Source organism: Oxyura jamaicensis, chromosome 2 (genome assembly GCF_011077185.1).
Source record: "Oxyura jamaicensis isolate SHBP4307 breed ruddy duck chromosome 2, BPBGC_Ojam_1.0, whole genome shotgun sequence".
Classification (NCBI taxonomy): Eukaryota; Metazoa; Chordata; class Aves; order Anseriformes; family Anatidae; genus Oxyura; species Oxyura jamaicensis.
This window is the reverse complement of record NC_048894.1, coordinates 77,617,820-77,629,423: the sequence shown is the minus strand read 5'-3', so window position 1 is coordinate 77,629,423 and position 11,604 is coordinate 77,617,820. Positions and strand designations below refer to the sequence as shown.

Sequence of the window (11,604 nt, the reverse complement as noted above, 5' to 3'; positions counted from 1 at the left end):
ATCATGACCAGCAGGTAAAGGGAGGCAATTCTTCCTCTCTACTCTTCTTTTGTCAGACCCCCACCTGGAGTGCTGTATTTGACTCTGAAACCCCAAGCATAAGAAGGGCATGGACCTCATAGAACTGGGCCATGAAGACAGGCTAGGGAGCTGGAGTTGTTCAGCATGAAGAGAAGGTTCCAGGGAGACCTTATAGCAGCTTTCCAGTACCTAAGGGGGGCCTGGGCAGGGACTTTTTGTCAGAGAATGTAGTGACAGGACAAGGGGTAATGGCTTTAAATTAAGAAGGTAAATTAAGATTACACATTAGGAAGAAAATCTTTACTGTGAGATTAGTAAGGCACTGGAACAGGTCTCCCAGACAAGTTGTGATACCCCATCCCTAGAAGTGGTCAAGGAAGGCCAGGTTGGATGAGGCCTTGAGCAACTTGGTCTAGTGGGAGGCCTCCCTGAACATGGCAGGGAGACTGGAGTGATGATCCTTAAGCCTTAAGGTCCCTTCCAACCCATACCGTTCTATGATTCTATGAAGAAGAAGAAAAACAAAACAAAACAAAACAAAACAAAACAAAAAAAAACACCAACCTGCCTGCCTATAATAGCCTTCAGAGTCTGTTGCACTACTAATGTCAACACAGTTTCAGAAATTTAGAATGCAGTGAGTTGGAGCAGTTGAAGACACAGAAAGACATTATAAAGACAAAAAGGTTTCTCAGACATCACATGATTCCATTTTGTGGGAGGCATACATGAAAATTAACAAGAAAAGATGATTTGCCATTTTAGACAGCTGCAGGAAGCAGTATAATAGTTAAAGTTAGCATCAGATGTATTTTTGAAAGGGCAGATGAGAAATGATTAGGTACTTCAAGAAGCCAAAGCAAGAGATTTACTGACCAGTTAGTTTCCCAAATTCATTTCATTCCCCTGCCCAAAGAATAAAATGGGAAATAACACTTAAGCTACTTGAAAAATTCTAGTTTCCCTGATAAATCATGTCTAGACAAATACCCAATTAAATGATTCATTGAAATAAAATATGTCTCTCTCTTCATATTGCTCTAATATTTCTTTTTATAGTCTCAGTAACATTTTCAGGTGTGTAGTTACTGCAGAAGAATTATACATTTAATCTAAAGGCATTACTGAAAACTCCTCATTGGGAACCAAGGCTAGGAGCACTCCCGAATGCCAGGGAACAGGACAGAGACTGGATACTTGGGAGCCTCCAGCAGTATGTACAGAAAAGTAACATCTGCATAAAGGGAGGAGTGGATGAAGGTTCACAATTAGATCCACCTCAGTAACACGTTTTTTAATTTAAACCCTCTCATCTCCTACCTATTTGGATTATACAAATATACAAATTACATCAGTTATACACTTCTTCATATTGTTTTTCCCTGTTCAGTCCCAATGCAACACCAGTACAGTTAGATAGACTATAGGCATAGAAGAAGGCTCAAGAACAGTGCTTGCCAGGTCCCACTCTACACTTATGCTCATAAATCATCTGTGCTCCATTGATGCATGACCACCAGATCTACAAGCAGCTGGAACCTGAGCACCACAGGTACCCTTGATGTTGCTGCTCATGACATCAGACCCTGATATCATTCAGCCAAGTTGCCTGAACTACAACACCATCTCTGAAAGACACAGTACCTGGTGGCAGTCTTGGCAGAACACATAGATACACACCTAACCTACCTGCAAAGTTATCCAAAGCCATGCTGTGGCACAGAGCTGTCTCAGGCTTTCTTTCCAACTCAGCTTGTTTCTTGCATTGAAGCCTGTGTATGAAGACATGCAGGCTGAACGTCACAAAGTTGAACCATTGTACAAGTTGTTCTGGAAGTTTTCACAGTAACGAGGGTGAACAGGCACAAAACCAGCACACTGAGGAAAATCAGAGAAGAAATGGAAACACTTATTTAAAATAACTCTTAATTCTTCTGTTCTGTTTCTACATATCTGAAAATAATGTATCGGTGAGTTATAATTAGATTAAGGATAGCAATAACATGTAGAACCCAAAGCAACTCTTTGCACAGAACTATAGAGGTAGAACAAAGGTCTCTAGTTAAATTTTGGTTCTATGCATTTCCTATAATAAGGTCAATTATAGAAACCAATACGCATTTTTATGAGAGCATTTGACAAGAGGAAGATTTTAATACATGTGCATTTCAGTGTGAATTTAATATTCTATCTTAAATACTTCAAAGGCTGTTACAGCATTACAAAAAAAAAGCCTTGCCAAGGAGACACTACCCTAGCTGAACAGCTGTGTTTTTGTTGTCACAAACAGATGTGAGTGAGCTCCCAGCAGCAGATTACCCATGTTACCTATCAATCAGTCACTTTCCATGAGTTTCAACAAAGGCTCCTGATCTCGTTGTTGTCACAGCATTGTTTCACTCTGTCAAACAATGCTCTCTTGACTGCTTTCAGATCCAATAGCTATGTAGCAGGGCAATATGAAACTGTAGTGAAGAGTGTATACTTTTGCTAAAGTTATTTAGTTAATGTAAACAGATCTGCATCTCAAGTCATGTGCTGTATCTTTAGCTCCTCCTCACCCTCCACCCAACCCCAACTCTTTTTAACACAGTTTTTGGAATTTTATTTTCCCACTGCAGCACATTAGAGAAATGCAGAAATCAATTATCATAATGATAATATGATAACACACACACACACACACACTCATATGGGACATTAAGATCATAAAAAGAGGTTTTCAGAACTTCTAAAATGCTAGACAGCTTTCAATCCTAATTTGGTTCCTTTCTCGACATATATTATGACTATTTTAAATTATGAACTTATTTTCCACAAGATCCTTGCTTAAATGAGAAACTCAGAATGGATAGTGATTGCTTCCTGGTTGACTACTCAATATTTTATTTCCTACTCATTGCTCATTGCATGACCTCAAAATTTATTTGCTATCTCCTGTTCAGGCTCTGCTATGAAGACAGAATTATTAATTCCCTTAATAGGCTTTTCTATAGCTCTCATTATTCCAGCATCCAAGTGCTTCACAAACAATAACAATAACTATGAAATCTTGATCGAAGCAAAATTATTCATGTCCTCCTACAGACATGGAACTGAGGAAAAGTAAGATATGTAGGATTTCAGACATCTAGAACCAGATTTTTTGGAGTAAATAATCTCAGTTAAACACTCATAACTTTAGAGAACACTGCCCCTTGGCCTTCCTTACAGTTTCTTTGAACAGTGTTACCTCCAGTCCTTGCAACTACCCTGCCATTACATGAAGACCATCTTTATTATTCCAACAGACCTTCTGTACAGTAAAGTAACTGCACTGAAACTGAGAATGTCTGATTCTTATAGACATCTTCTCTTCGGGTTTTTAAATAATTAATATCTGACCTTATGGCAGAGCCTCTCACTGGAAGCACTGGTTCTATTATTACCATCCTGAACTGTACTGGCCACTTATTTCTACAGACCCTGCAAGCACTAAGAGTTCTGTCCTGATATCAAGTTTTGCTGATGATATTTTTTTTCCTAAATGTCTTAGAAAATTTACTTTTAAATATTCTGTAAGTGTTTCAAGAAATGAAATGAACTTTATTAATTTGAAGTGTTTTCTCCCACAGTCCCACAAAAAGAGGGTACATCCAAAATGGTAGATATAGCATAATGATAATTCAGAACAAACTAAGCATTGATGCTGAACAGCAGGCAAAACTAAAACACGAAACCTCTGTTTATTGATGTTATTAAATAAGTAATTTTATTCTTCAAAAAAAAAAAGCCAAAGACAGTTCTATATCAAAATATCACAGAATCACAGAATAGTCTAGGTTGGAAGAGACCTCCAAGATCACCGAGTCCAACCTCTGACCTAACGCTAACAAATCTTCCATTAAACCATATCCCTAAGCTCTACATCTAAACGTTTTTTAAAGACCTCCAGGGCTGGTGACTCCACCACTTCCCTGGGCAGCCTGTTCCAGTGACTAATAACCCGTTCAGTAAAGAAGTTCTTCCTAATATCCAACCTAAACCTCCCCTGACGCAACTTTAGCCCATTCCCCCTCATCCTGTCACCAGGCACGTGGGAGAATAGACCAACCGCCACCTCGCTACAGCCTCCTTTCAGGTACCTGTAGAGTGCAATAAGGTCACCCCTGAGCCTTCTCTTCTCCAGGCTAAAAAGTCCCAGCTCCCTCAGCCGCTCCTCATAAGACTTGTTCTCCAGACCCCTCACCAGCTTTGTAGCCCTTCTCTGGACTCGCTCAAGCATCTCCATGTCCTTTTTGTAGCGAGGGGCCCAAAACTGAACACAGTACTCGAGGTGCGGCCTCACCAGAGCCAAGTACAGGGGGACAATCACTTCCCTGGACCTGCTGGCCATGCTGTTTCTTATGCAAGCCCGGATGCTGCTGGCCTTCTTGGCTGCCTGAGCACACTGCTGACTCATATTCAGCCGACTGTCAACCAATACTCCCAGGTCCTTCTCTGACAGGCAGCTTTCTAACCACTCATCTCCCAGCCTGTAGCTCTGCTTGGGGTTGTTGGGCCCCAGGTGCAGGACCCGGCACTTGGCCTTGTTGAACTTCATACCGTTGGCCTCGGCCCATCGGTCCAGCCTATCCAGATCCTCCTGCAGAGCCTTCCTACCCTCGAGCAGATCGACACACGCACCTAACTTGGTGTCGTCTGTAAACTAGCTGAGGGTGCACTCGATCCCCTCATCCAGATCATCGATTAAGATGTTAAAGAGGACTGGTCCCAATACCGAGCCCTGGGGGACTCCACTAGTGACCGGCCTCCAACTGGATTTGACTCCATTCAGCACAACTCTCTGGGCCCAGCCATCCAGCCAGCTCTTAACCCAACGAAGTGTGCGCCAGTCCAAGCCATGAGCAGCCAGTTTCCTGAGGAGAATGTTGTGGGGAATGGTGTCAAATGCCTTACTGAAGTCAAGGTAGACCACGTCCACAGCCTTTCCCTCATCCACTAAGCGTGTCACCTTGTCATAGAAGGAGATCAGGTTCGTCAAGCAGGACCTGCCCTTCATAAACCCATGCTGACTAGGCCTGATTGCCTGCTTGCCCTGCAACTGCCGCATGATGACACCCAAGATAATCTGCTCCGTGAGCTTCCCTGGCACTGATGTTAAACTAACAGGCCTACAGTTCCCCAGGTCTACCCTCTGGCCCTTCTTGTACATGGGCATCACGTTTGCTAGCCGCCAGTCAAGTGGGCCCTCCCCAGATAGCCAGGACTGCCGATAAATGATGGAAAGCAGCTTGGCCAGCTCCTCCGCCAGTTCTCTCAGTACCCTTGGGTGGATCCCATCCAGCCCCATCGGCTTGCGTACATCCAAATGCTGTAGCAGGTCGCCAACCATTTCCTCATGGATTGTGGGGGCCACATTCTGCTCCCCATCCCCTTCCACCAGCTCAGGGTACTGGGCGTCCAGAGAACAACTGGTTTTGCTGTTAAAGACTGAGGCAAAGAAGGAGGTAAGCACCTCAGCTTTTTCCTCATCTCTAATTACTAAGTTTCCCCCCACATCCAGTAAAGGGTGTGATTCTCCTTAGTGCTCCTTTTTGTGTTGATGTATTTATAAAAACATTTTTTGTTGTCTTTAACAGCAGTGGCCAGATTGAGCTCCAGATGAGCTTTGGCCTTTCTGATTTTGTCCCTGCACCGCCTCGCAGCATCCTTGTAGTCCCCCTGAGTGGCCCGCCCTCTTTTCCAAAGATTATAAACCCTCTTTTTTCTCCTAAGCTCGAGCCAGCCAGCTCTCTGCTTAGCCAGGCCGGTCTTCTTCCACACCGGCTCATCTTTGGGCACGTGGGACAGACCACGTATCCTTCCTTCTCCCTCCCTCCCAAATTTCCCTAAGAGATACTATGTCTGAAAGGAGGGGAGTAAAATCAAGCACACTACTACCTCATTGAATAGGGACAAGACCAAGATGTTATCCACTTGATTCACCAGCTACAAGCAGTATTTCTCCTCTTGCTTCCTGTTACAGCTAATTTCAGTTCTTCAGTTCTAGGTGGCATATATCAGGTGGCCTTATATCAGGTTCATCAGATCTCATTGTCAGTAAGTAAGGTAACATCACTCCCATTAATCATCTAGACTTCACATAGTCAAGAACTGCCAGACTCAAGCATCTTCCTCAGGACAGGATAAGTCAACATCTAGAACTGCTTACCTGTTGACTGTATAGCATGGATAGCCAGGCTTCACACTTGAAAACTGAAGACAGAAGAGATGAATACACCTACCCGCTTTTAAAGCATGAATAAATAGATCATAGCCAAGCCTAAATTATTAGTCAACTGTATTTCAAGCCAAAACGCCCAGCTAGTAAATGCAGATATATTCAATCTATCCTCTAGAATCGAAGCAATTTAAGAAAAAATAAATTACTCCTAGTTAAAGTTCTGCAAAGCTTCCTTAGAAAATAGCTATTTAAAAAGAACAGTTGTTCTTGAACATTAACTTAGTCACAAACAAAACATTTTTCCTAACTTTTAGTTCAACAGACCTTTTCTTGTACTTATCAAGTCAGTCTCCTTTAGCCTCCTTAAACTACCCTTCTTCCAACTAGTTTTCTTAACCAAAGCTGTGAAGTACCAATAACAGCAGAGAAAGCCTTCAGCCATCCCAGCAACAACAAATATAGTGCTTTCCAGGGGACTGGTCTGGACAAGCACATGTTAAAAACTGTTGAACAGCACAGGTGTAGCAGAGCTAATGAGCAGCACATGTTTTCAGATAAAAACCTTTACCTAAAGCCTTTTCTGAGCCAGAAAAAATCTTGGGAAATGAGATAACAGGAAAATGGTGACCTAAGAAATCAAGATTTAAATTTAGTTTTATTGTTGGTGTATTGCCAGGCCGCTACTTACTCAGTGTTTTTTGGTTATTCCCTAGAGGAAAAAAAAAAAAAAAAAAAAAAAAAAAAAGCTTTTTATATTTACATTATCCAGAAATAATTTCTGAGAATAATAGAATGAAGAAAGGCTTTAAACAGTTATGTGCAGTCATGCTGCTTTGCCTTGTACTTATCAATTTGCTTTACCTAGAGGCTGAGAACAGCACCAGGTCACTAGTCGGAGAATGAATAAAGTTTCTCCTGTATCTACCTGTTAATCAAAACATCTCAAGTTTAAATTATATTATCAAGATCCATGCTAGAGAAATTACAAGCTTACTTAGGTGATCAGAAGAGATTTTTGTTCCACCAGTGCTCAGAAAGCTAGAGGTCTGGCAGTTTTCTGCCCTCTTCGCTTCTCATTCTGTGCTCCTATGCTGCAGCTTCTGATATCACATATGGAAGGGAAATCATGCTGGCAGCCTACTGTGACTTTTCAATGGAAACGAAGTATTTACTAGGTGACTGCCTTCAGCCCAGTCTTCTGTTTTTTTTCATCTTAGAGCAGAATTGACAGAAAAAAAAAAAAAAAAAAAGAGAGAGAGAGAGAGACAAATAAAATCTGAGAGCTCTCATAATGCAGGAGGAAGCATCCCACCTGTTCCCTTTTCTAGAAAAACGTGACTCCAAATGTCCAAAGCAACTCTGCTCTTCCTTAAGGGCTTTGACAGGATAGAACTAAAGTGTTTTCCAAAAGACATCAGAATCGTCTCCACCCAGGAACAGGAGATTTTAGAAGACCTCCAAATGGTGGAAGGAACTTTGCAACTCTAATTCAAATCCACTGCCCGTAGAAAAAGTCTGGCCTTTCAGGGTCTGCGGGCATTTGCTGCCTTCTACTGGTCGATGTTTGGGATGAATTTCTAATTAACGGAAGGGTGGCTAATTTCCAAGGAACGTAGGGATAAATTTAGCATGTAAAGTCAAAGAGGACCACAGCTTACAGGGATTAACGCTGACGTTATTAATGCTATGTGCTCAAATATTGAATATGAAGGTTGAGGAGGTCAAATTGCTGTTGAATGTGTTTCAGGAACTCAGATGTGGAAGCTACAAATGAAGCTTATGTGAAAGAGATTACCTTGCCTGTGCATGGTTGCTTGACACTCAAGAGATCCCATGACATGCTATGGTACTTTCCTGGCTGTGTTAAGTTTCTTAAGAACCTAAAAAAGTATGATGCTCTAAATGGGCAGAGATGTTGCCATAGTTGCAGTTTGCTTCATCAGAATTCCTTTTCTTCCTTGCTCAAAGAGAATATAGCATGTGACAAAATTACTTGTATTCCTGCATCACAGAAATTCAGGTGAAAAGCTGACAATAAGCTTATGTCCCATAAAAATATCTGTTTACTCTTTGAACAGTCTAGTAAATTTTAAAGGTCCTGGATAAGCAAAGATTTAATTTTCACTGGTAGCTCCTCTATTAATGACTATGTAGTTGTTCTTTGATCGCTGCTTGAATTCTCTTTCTCTTTTGTTAATGTTTTTATTAGAAATATACTTCAGAGGTTCCCCTGAGATTTTTTTTTTTTTATTTTTTTTTTTTTTTTTGGTCCATAGAAATAGATTAATTTTGTAACATGCAGCAGAGAGGACTCTGGACTGAAAATATAGCAAAGTATTTATCTAACTTTAATTTTTACATAAATATTTTTTAGAAAGATGGATTACTTTTTATGGGATAATTTTAAAATATATTAAATGCCATAAATCTTTGTCTATAGAGATCATATTCAGAAGAGATAGATTCTAAATGAATAGATTTTATTAATGTCTGGAAATTTAAGTCATGATAAAAAGTGTCATGGAAGTTGCTGCAAATTAAATGTATGTATTAAACTTTTCTATTGATCCCACCCTCAATATTTCTCCAACCTCACTTAATTGAAATTGAAAGAAGATTTCATTTATCCAAAGTAGGGGATTTTCAGACATTAAACATTCTTGTAAAGTATTAGGATTTTGGTTATCTCATCTGGTCATTTGTCAGAAGGTTTAGCACATGTGTTGCTATTGCTAGATAAATGGATAATGACTAATGACTTTAGACATAAGCCTGAAGATCAGTGCTTTAAAAAGTCTTCAGGTGAACAAAGAAACTTGTTGCTGGAAAACACAAGTGAACGTCTTCAGGAAAACAGGACTACTGCATAAATCATGTATGCAAGCATAGATGGCTTCTATATCCTATTTAGCATTCTGCCTACTACAGCGTGCTATTTCTTCTGATGTGTTTGTATTTGTTTACTAATGACTAATTCTGTTTTATGCATTTTTGATTGAAAATATTTAAAGCAATATTATGGGTTAGCTGTGACAGGATAAACTGCTCAATTTCTCCTAATTAACTATTATCTAGCATGTTGTGTAGATGTGTGCATTTCAGAATAATTTTTTCTTTCCTCTAAGGATATCTTTAGTTTTATCTTAGATTTAGGATGTGATTTCAACATCAGCTTTCTATCCCGATAAATAAGATTCTAGCTGTTACTATTAAAAGTCCACAGAATTTGTATTAACCTGACAGTGCAAATTCTCAGGACTTATCTGAGTTTTTCCTGGCGTGATTTCGTGTTGTCTGTGATAACAACTGTCTAAGCATCAAGTCAAGTACTTAACCTTTTTCAGCCTCTGTGGATATCATACATAGTTAAAATCTAACAAACCGTAAGTCACTGTATAACAACCAGTAGCCTGTTCTGTTAGTAAGGGATGGAGAAAGCTGTCAAGTTTTAGCTGGGAACTAATGAAAATTAAGCAGACTTTGCTATGAGGAAGTATAAAAATAACCAGAGTGCCACCACAAGCAACAAACTCTTCCTGGAGAGCCTGGAAGGCTGGTGACTTGTTGTATCAGCCCCAGCTTTCTGCTTGACAACGAGTTAGCTGAAAACCAGAGAAAAGGGGTAGATACTTTGGTAAGACAGTGAAGCCTCTGAAATAATGACTTGCAATTATTGGAACTGAACTAATGACAATAAAGTTCCTGTATATTTTATTAAACTGCTAAACATAATTAGAAAAACACTAAATCTTTAACTCTACATATACAGAATGTTCCTTTTTGCCCATAAGAATATTTTTGAGTAAAATGGCTTGTGCTGGCCTAAATCTATGTTGCTGATGAAAGATCCCCTACCTTCCTCCTGAAAATAAATAAATAAATAAATAAATAAATAGATAAATAGAATAGAATAGAATAGAATAGAATAGAATACAAATACAAATACAAATAATAACAATATGTCCAGTCAGATTGCATCTGTGACCAAGCAGCCACACTCAGTGCTGCTCATACTATTGCTATGGAAAGGAAGAGAAGTGGAAACCAGGGAGAGAGGACGTAGGCCATTTCTTGCAGGACATAACAGGTTTAGAATGAGTTTAAGCCCGTGTCTGAATCATCACTGTGTGTGGCTTTTCCAAGTGGTTCTCTGTTAAGAAAACATTTTCACTAAAATTCATAAAAACTCAAGGCATATTTCCAGAAGGTAAATACAAAGATACCTGAATGGAGGGGAGCTTAAGTAGAACACTTTTGTGTGGGTATTTTATTCTCACTTTTAATTTCTATTCCATTTACCTTGGCCACATAATAAAAATATTAGAAGACACAGAGACACACACAATAAAAAAAGTTCAAGTTAGACGCATTGTATAGTCCTTCATTAAAACAATTGCAATTAATCAAATATTATGTAAATAGGAAGTTCACTGAGAACCCATTACTAAATATGACGTAAGTTTTATGCATAAAATTAACAGTTTTGTCAATAATCACAAGTCAGTGGGTGAACCATAGCAAAACATAAGTTCTTCACTCACAAACTCCTGGCCTGAAAAGGAAATGGAGACAATGGGATTTAATTTTAATGTTTATATTTAAAATGCTAGTTAAGTACCTGCTGTTTTTCCCACATTCTTCTAGAAACAAACAAAAGGACGTAAGCCACTGCTGCTGGGCTAGATAAAGGGTAAACTGGCATTAGCAATACCACGCACAATCCCACTTAGATTCCAGCAAACAAGATCTGACTGTTTCGGTCCTTATGCCAAATGCTATGGGGAAGGATAGCACAGTTGTTTGGAAATATTTAGAAAGTGCAACATTAATACTACTATTACGGTTTCTTTGGGAGGTTTGGGCTCTTTTTGTTTACTCTGTTATCTCATTGTTAAAAACCTCAGTTACATGTATACCAAGCACTGAAAAGACAGCAAACAACATGTTTCATTATCTGTTATTTATTACTGGTGACCAAAGAGACAGATACTACCTTTTCAGGAAAATAATTAATCACCTTAAATAACAGTATGACTAACAGTTATTCAGAAGAGACAGTAAGAACATGAAACTTCTGGATTATTTTTCTTTTAAATATGGAACAACGTGAGCTACAGAATTAAGCTTCTGCACTGCAGACAAAAGTGCTTTTGTTACCTGAACACCTGAGTGGCAAACGTTCTACATTATACTGTAATTATGATACTAGGATGCAAGTGACGTACAATATCACAAAATAGTGTTTCTGCTACTGACAATATTAATGTAGAATAATAAAGAAATATTTAATAATATAATGCTTACAACCAGCTAATAACTTAGAAATGATTATTCAATAAGTATAAAAATAACGGATAGCTCAGATGACACCATGGAAA

General features: G+C 39.3%; 1 long non-coding RNA gene across 1 annotated transcript; it reads right to left on the bottom strand.

Moving 5' to 3' along the window:
- Positions 1-581: 581 nt before the first annotated feature.
- LOC118162881 lies at positions 582-6,343 on the bottom strand. The gene is made up of 3 exons (XR_004748697.1): positions 6,215-6,343; positions 1,711-1,899; positions 582-1,255 (listed from the first exon to the last, which is right to left on the bottom strand). It is a non-coding gene; the product is annotated as an uncharacterized LOC118162881 (long non-coding RNA).
- Positions 6,344-11,604: the final 5,261 nt, after the last annotated feature.